This window comes from Catharus ustulatus, chromosome Z (genome assembly GCF_009819885.2).
Source record: "Catharus ustulatus isolate bCatUst1 chromosome Z, bCatUst1.pri.v2, whole genome shotgun sequence".
Classification (NCBI taxonomy): Eukaryota; Metazoa; Chordata; class Aves; order Passeriformes; family Turdidae; genus Catharus; species Catharus ustulatus.
Genome location: NC_046262.2, coordinates 7,724,641 through 7,733,212, shown reverse-complemented (window position 1 = coordinate 7,733,212; position 8,572 = coordinate 7,724,641).

Genomic DNA, 8,572 nt, shown 5'->3' with positions numbered 1-8,572 from the left:
GTCTTTGTTGAGGAAATTCACAACTTGTTTTTCAGATGTTTTGTCTGAATCATTTTACAGTGGGCTGTGGCAGAGACAGGGCTGGTGCTGTATGCTTAGTGCCCATTGATTGGTGTGCCCTATGGGGTAGGAACATGTGTGCAGCACCTTCTATTGTGATAATTGTGGTATATTTAAATTACAAGGATCATTTTTCCCTCTGTGCTGATGGCTGAGGGAGGCTGCGTGTGGAATCCCTTGCCCATTGTTGCTGGAGAGATTTCTGAGTACACCTAAACTGAAAACATCAAAAGCTCTTAATGGGCACAGCAGACCTCTCACCTGAGAACAAAGCAGCACGGTTCTGTTGCTGCTGTGACCCCTGCAGCCTCAGAACTTGCTGACAAGTCCATTAGCAAATGATGCAGGCAGCGATTTCGACAGGTTTCAGAAGCAGCTAATTAGGGATTAATGTTTAATCTTCTCTTTGTTGGGCTTTATCATCCTCTAGATGTTGGGATTGCCCAACCTGCCTTCAGCAATGGCTGTAATTTTCCTGGGTAGTTGGATTGTTCCAGCTTTTTGTGTCCATTTCCCTTCACTCTGAACATCCAGTTTGACATTTGAATCACTTAAATTTGCCAACACAGCTGTTGGACACCATTGGAGTTGTTGCATAGGTTGCTCGAGCCAGAGCTCTGCCTGTTCCCTCCATGGCCCATTCTGCTGCTGTTTCCCCCCCTGCTGTATGTTTCAGGTGCTGGAACATTCTCCCCACTGCATCTATCTGCTTTTCCCCAGGGCACAGGCACGTCCCAGAGCCTGCATTATCTTCCAGGGCAGGCTTGAAGGTCCTGCTCCCCCTTCTCTGGGGCTCTCATGGGATGTGGCTCCTCAGTGGCTTATTCCCTGCCTGGAAATATTTATGGGCCTCTGCATTTTCAGTTGAGCAATGCTGTACTCAATTCTGCCCTGTCCTGCCCAGCCTAGCTCTGCTTTTATGTGCTTCTTTTACACTTTTACATATTGTATTTCTACATTTTCCTTCTTGTCTTTAAAAAGGCAAAAAACTGCTCTTCCACCCTCCGTTTGCAGAGTGCAGCAAAGAGATAGGAAACATCCAGGCAAATCTGTGGGTCCCAATAAAATCACGATAAATGAGCAAACCCTTGTACAAGTCCTAGCCTGCTGTGTTTCACAAGGTGGTGCCACTGTGCTCAGCAGCTAGGTGTGAGCCCAGTTTTGGTGACAACCATGGGTACCTCAGCAAAGACCTTGTCACGAATTCAACTAAGACTCACCATATTGACCACTGCTAGCCCAGGTTACATCACCTGGAAGGGACAGCAAAAGTTACCCAGGTAACAAATTATCCCAGCTGTGCTTCCAAGTACTGTTGCCAAAGCTGTAACTGATCCACAGGCTCCTGCCTCCACTTTCAGGGAAAGGATAACTGCATTGCCTTAAATCTCCCAGTATCCAAATATTTAAAGGCACCTTTGAGCCATTCTGAAGGTTGAAGATTGCATAACTTTTGGTCATTTTTTATCATCTGCTAAACTCAGACCCTTCAGCGCAATGCATGTGGACTTTGCCATTTCTCAGCAAAGCCTGGGGATCATAAAGCCATGGAATCTGAATAGTGTACCTGGGTTAGAAGAGATCATAAAGATCATCTAGTTCCAGCCCCTCTCCTGTGAGCAGGGACATCTTCCACTAGACCAGGCTGCTCAGAGCTCCATCCATAACCTGGCCTTGAGCATGTCTAGGGATGGGGCATCTACAGCTTCTGGACAACCTGTTCCAGTGCCTCACTACCCTCACTGGGAAGAATTTCTCCCTGATACCTAATCTAAATCCACCCTCTTTCAGTTTGAACCCATTCCCCCTTGTCCTGTCACTATGTAAAAAGTCCCTCCATCTATTTTGTAGGCTCCCTTCAGGTACTGGAAGGCCACAGTTAGGTCACCCTGAAGTCTTTTTTTTCCAAATCCAACTCTCTGAGCCCTTCCTCATAGGAGAGGTGCTCCATCCCTTTGATGAATTTGGTGGCCTTCCATGGACATCTGCTGGTTGCCCTTAAGAGTCTGGATATTGCTGTGCTCTAACTTCTTGAGTGACAGCCTACCTAAAGCAAAATCCAGAACACCTTTCTCAGGAGCAGAGGGTCCCTGGACCTCTAAGGGCTCTGGAAAGGCAGAATCCAAAGGAAAGGGGTGTTTCAGGTACACAAGAGAGGACAAGTGAGGTCTCTGCTGTAACTTTATCTCCTGTTGCTGGATTTGCTGCTCCCGTTGGAGCACTGTGACTAATTCCTATTGTGAAAACTGGGGTAGGGCCTGGGTTATTCAGAGCACGCTTGCTTGACAACCATTCTGGGATTCCACTTCCAGAGCAGTGAGTGGGCACTCACTTGTTTGATTAGCTGTGGTCCCAGCCATAAACAAGAGCTGCACAAACACAGAGCTGCCCTGGGGAGCCCGTGCTCTGTCATGTTGCAAGAGCTGGGACAAGGGCAAAGGGAGAGCTGAGGCAACAAGGGGCTTTGATGTGTTGGTTTTGCAGAGCTACCTCAGAAGCTCTTTACAGGGGTCTGCTGTGCCTGGGGGGCGAGTGCAAACAGGGTGGTGCTTCCAAATGCAAGACTGGGCTGGAGCGATGATATTGGTGTACTTAGTGCATGGATGGAGCCAGCCAAGACAGGGCTCAGTGGTGCATGATTTATGTACGCTTTCTGCGTTCAAGCAGGGCTTTCCAAAAGCTGGTGGGTCCCGGGGGCCTTTACCTGAGCCACTCTTTGGGCACCTTTCTCCTGAAAGGATCAGCTCATGCTTTGCAAGAATGCAAGGGTGTCTCAGGCAGCAGTTGTTGGGAGGCTCAGGAGAAGGGGAGCTGGATGGAGCCTTTCTTCTGTCACTAGAATCCTGCTTGCTAGGTGCCCTTGGCAGCTTTGAGTGACCATAACAGGATTTATGAAAGGGAGCAGAGGAAACAGGTTGATGAAACACAACTGAGATGATGGGATGACCACAGCAGGTTGAGTGCTGTGAGTTTTTCATGCTTACTGAATTGTTCAGACTTTGATGTTCATATTTTTGGGCTCCTGAGATATTTTCAGAGGCTCTGTGGGGCTCTCTGACGTGAGGCTGACCCCTTCAAAGCAAGGAGCACATGTGTTATAGAAGAAAAGGCCTTTTAAAGAAGTATCTTGCTCAGGCACCCACAACTACTAGCAATTTTTGAAAACCCTTAGGTTAAATTTCCATGGCTGGCTAAGGAAGGAGAGATTGTCTGGGGAGTTTTTTGTCACAGAAAGGGAATAATCTCCCCTGGTTTGCTGCTCCCACAATGACCATTCTGCTAGGCTGGGGAATGACTTGTTTGCTGGGGTTTCTGTTACCAGAAAAACGCTTTGGAGCTGAAATGATTTTTGCCAGCCAAGGCAGCAGCTTTTGGGAAGTACCAGTTCCCAAGCAAAGCAGCTCTGGCAGGTGACAGCTTTTGGTGTTTGTGGTCTTGTAAAGGCAGAGTGATCCAGCTGAAGAGGTGGCATTTAGTAAGTGTAGGGTGCGCCAGAGGGAAGAAGAAATCAGGATGGGTGGGGGAATTGCAAAATGAGAGAAATGCCGTCTTGAAAGAGGGTGGGGTTGGCTCAGCAGGAGTAGTGGGAGAAGCAATGCTGGTTGCTGGCATCCCAGGGCTGTGTAGGGGGGGAGCACAATGAAATTGCAAGTTACTCAGACCATATGAGCTATCACAAAGATGTATTCTCTAGTGCTGTAAAGCCTTTGCACTAGACTCAAGTGCTAAAGGCTCAACAGCCACCAGGAGAAAAATAACCACTGGCCAAAAGCACAGTGGGGAGGTGCTGGTGATGCCATGGTGGGCTCTGGCAGAGGAATCAACTGGGGGTTTATCAAGGATCTCCCCATTATTCCACTTTCTTGCTGAGCATCATGACCAGGCTCTGCAAACTCTGCTTCTTCACGCCAGAGAGAAAGAAAGGGGGATCTGTTCCCCAGGGTTTAATTTGCTGTCACAAATGAAGGTGCTGAGAGCTTGTGTTGGCAGTGAGCCTGCAGAGAAACACTTGTGCCTTGTGCTGGTGACTCCTGCACTGCTGAAGGTGCCAGACAGACTGCTCCTGTTAATGTTGCTCCTGGATATGCATGGGGAGTCTAAGGGAGGTGCCAGAAAAGGGCATGGCAGGAACCTGGTACTGTATTGATTAATTAGCCTTGAGTCTCTACTTTTTGGCTCCATCACATGGTTTCATGCATATTAAGACACTGAGGATCAGAGTGTCTGGGAGGCAAGCTACAGTGGTGGCCCCACTAGGCTTTAAGATTTTGTTCTGGCTCTCCCCTGCCTAGTTACCAAGGGAAGCCACTTGATGTAATCTTCCTTTTTTAAATAATAATAATCTTATTACTTTATAAAAATAATAATAATCTTCCTGATTTCAGTAAATATTTCAACTTTTTGTCCTGGACAAAATGTCCATCCTACAGCTGGATAAAGACATTGTGGGATGGGAGGGGAGCTGGCTCACAGGTCAGGCACAAAGGGTTATAGTGACTGGGGTGACATCAGACTGGGGACTAGTCACTAGTGGGGTTCCTTAGGGCTCCATCTGGGCACTCCGCTCTTCAACATCTTCATAAATTACCTGAATGCAGAACTGGAGCAAGTCCACAGATGATACGTAACTGGGAGGAGCTGTTGACTCTAAGGCAGGGAGGCCCTGAGAGAGACCTTGACACATCAGAGAGCTGGGCAATCACCAACCCCATGGAGTTCAACAAGAGAAAGTGCCAGACTCTGCACTGGGATGGGACAGCCCTGGATGTACAGACAGACTGGGGAATGAGATGCAGAAGGCAGTGCCAGGGAAGGGGACCTGGGGGTCCTGGCTGATGAGAAGCTGGACATGAGTCAGCAGTGCTGTGGCAGCCAGAAGGGACATCCCTGTCCTGGGGGCATCAGGCCAGCTGGGCAAGGGAGAGATTGTCCTGCTCTGCTCTGCACTGGGGTGGCCTCACCTTGAGTGCTGGGGGCAGTTTGGGCGCCTCTACAAGGATACAAAACTATCAGAGAGCATCCAAAGGACGGCAGCAAGGATGGTGAAGGCCTTGAGGGGAAGCCAAGTGAGGAGTAGCTGAAGTCACTTCGTCTGTTCAGCCTGGAGGAGACTAAGGGCAGATGTCATCAGAGTTACAACCTCCTCATGAGGGGGAGAGGAGGGGCAGGCACTGATCTTTTCTCTCTGACTAGTGACAGGACCTGAGGGAATGGCCTGAAGTTGTGTCAAGGGTGGTTTAGGTTGGATATCAGCAAAAGGTTCTTCCCCCAGAGTGTGGCTGAGCACTGAACAGCTCCCCAGGAACATGGTCACAGCACCAAGCCTGACGGAGCTCAAGGAATGTTTGGACAATGCTCTTGGGCACACGATGTGTCTCTTGGGATGGTTCTGTGCAAGGCCAGGAGCTGGACTCGATGATCCTTTTGAGCCCTTCCAAATCAGCTTATTTTGTGATTCTGTGAACGCACATGGTAGCCAGGCTTGGTCTGGTGGAATGCTGACCTGCTTTTTGTCAATGCAGGGTGAGACCATGGCTGTGGGCTGGAGATGCTGCCATGGGGTGACCATGTCCTTCTTCATGATGGGAGACCCTAGCAGTGTTACAGGGAAGGGATGTATTGCAGCTAGCTCTGTAAGGATACCAGGGACAGCAGACCCTGTCCCAAAACAAGGCCGTTCCCCAAGCCAAAGGAAGATCAGAGGGGATGGGTGGTGCCTTCCCTCCATCCAGTGGGATCAGGGCTCACAGGGCAGGACTGCATGGTGCAAGGGGTGTCCTACAGTGCAGGGCTGAGCCAGCCCTTGCTGTTAGATCTTGTCAGTGGGGATTATCTTCTGCTAAAGGCTCAGCCAGGTGGAATAATTGGCAACCAAATCCCATGCTCCCTCCCACTACAGCCTGGAGGTGTAGATAGTTAACATTCTTCCTGCTGCCACAGCACCAGGACCTCATCCCCAGGTGGTCCCATCCCAAGGACATTTCCTTTCCCTTATGCCCTTTAAAGTTGACTTCATGTCCCTCCCTTGCATGGTTGCAGGGCAAGGTATTGCCCTGCCTTATGTCTGCCTCTTATATTTATATAGGTATGCCTTTCCTTCACTTTTTTGAGTGCTTGTTGGAGGGTGGTGAGGACTTGGGGAATGACCTGCCTTTCCCTGGGATATGCAGCTGGGGGACTGTTGGCCTGTGCCATGTCGCCACTGGCTTGCAGCAGAGAGCAAGCAAGGCAGCTTCAGCCCCCAGCCCTTTTTGACACAGGCAAATACAATTCCCTGAGTGAGTAATGCTCCCAGCTCCTGCCCCACGACAGTGATGATTTTTGGCAGGAACTGCAATTTGTTTAGCACCAGCAATTTGCCACAGCCCATCGAAAGGAGGAGGCAATGAGATACTTTCCCTGCCCTGAAGCACCAACGGTTGGAGGCAGGTAGGATGAGACATGGAGGGTGTGAGCGGCACATGAGGAGGGAGTTTCGGGGAAGCATGGGGTCTGGGCAGGGAATGGGTGGGACATCACAGCCACGGGTCTGGGAATGACCCTGAAGAGAGAGGAAGCCTGTCCCTGTTGTGGAAGGCAGGAGGATGGATGGCATGTTGATACACAGCCATATGGACTTGCAGGATTCCTTCCCCTGCTCTTTTGCATGCCATGAATGTGGATCTCAGCCATCAACCGACGCAGCATCCAAAATTGCATTTGGCAACCCCTGCACACCCCAGTGATGTCCATCCCAAGGTGTGGCTATGTGCAGCCATCACGGGGAAAAGCATTGGCCTTTTCCAGACCTGTGCTCCTGGTTGGGCTTACACCATTTCCCCAGTGCAGCAGCTGTTCCCTCACCTACCCAGAGCCGGGCTGGGGGGCAAATCTGTCAGTTCCCTTTTAAGGCTGCAATCTTTACCACCTGTATGTGTAAAGTGCTATAAAATGGCTTGCAGCCATGGTCTGGCAGCGTGGGGACATGGCTGCCTTTATCTTCCCACTCCAGCTGGACATGGGGTGGTTTGTGGAACAATGGGACCCAAGTCACAGGATGAATCACCAACAGTGTTGGAAGCAGGGACATGAGTCCAGCCACTCATTCCCCCTCTTCCAACAAGTCATATTCCTGAGCATGAAAATATTTCCATGTGCCTTCTGCTGTGCTTGAACAATAATGTTCAAAGCAGCCAAGAGGGTTTTCTTCCACGTGTTGAAGGATTGCTGGTGCTCAGGAGTGGTCCAAGAAAAACTATCAGCCTGTAACACACTTCTTCAAGGCCTCTTGAGCACCTCTCCTGCTGTGAGGCAGCTCCATGGAAATGGGATGCTGCAAAGCTGCCATCCCTCCTGTGATGAGGACAGAAGAGCCCTGCCTGACTGGAGGGATTTCCCCCACAAATTTATGACCCCTGGAAGTAGGGGGTGGCAGTTTTGCATGGGCAAAAATCTGTTGGTGGTGGCAGCTGGAGAAAACAGCCTGCTCAGTAGCAAGCAGCCCTGAATCCACAAGCTGCAGTTTTGGATATGCAGGATGAGAGATGGAGAGGCAAGAGGAGGCTTTGGGCTTGCAGCTCCCAGTGGCAGTGCTGCTGACAGGGATGGAGGGGTCACTCAGTGTGGAGGCTGCCTGAGGTCCAGTGATCACTGCAGCAAGTCAGGCTGGTGGTGGAGGTGTGCAGGCTGCCCACCCAGGTCCCAGCTGCACTGTGTGGTTTTTCAGCCAGGTGCCACTCACATGTGCCTCTCCTGTGTCCTGGTGTGAGTGTGAGAGGGCTGGGTTTCCTCTCTACCACATTTTGGGGAGTGAGATGAAATCCAGGTCCTGCAGGCTGCCAGGGAACTCTGCCATTGTGGCTGCAGGGGCAACCAGCTCCCCTCTGCCTCCTGAACCAGCACACTGCTTCAGCCTTGGATGTGCTGGGGATCTGGCTGTGCTCCCAGCCCAACATCCCTGTGTCCTGCAGTGGAGGGTGACACTGAAACCCAGTGGCGAAACTTGGCCGGGGGACTCAAGTGTCTTGAGTTTCATCTGAAACCACAACACAACATCCTGCTGGCTTGTGCCAGCACTTCCAGAAAACCTTCATTTATTAGTATTAACTTTTCTGCAGGAATTTTGGCTGGGCCAAGCACACTGGCAGGCCTGTCTCAGGCTGTGATTTATGGCTGGAGCTGGTAGCCCTGGGGCAAACAGGTCTCAGTGTGAGTCAGGGCAGACCTCAGCCGTGCCAGCGCATGCACGGCCGCCCTCCAGAAGGTGTTGATCTCCCAGGAAAAAAAACCCACAGCCTCCATTGGGAGTTGCTGTAGACAACAAAGGTGAGTTCACTACCAGAGCAGCTCTCTGGGGATCCTGAGAGCAGAAATTTGTTTTTCTTGTCCCTGAATTGCAGAGGTTTTGAGCATTGCTGAGGCAGAGCTCAGTGTGCACGGCAGGAATGTTGCAACTGGTGCCAGAGAATCTGAGGTCTGTTTGGGGATCACCCACACAGAGTTCTTGAGAAGACAGGATTTGGCTGTGTGCACT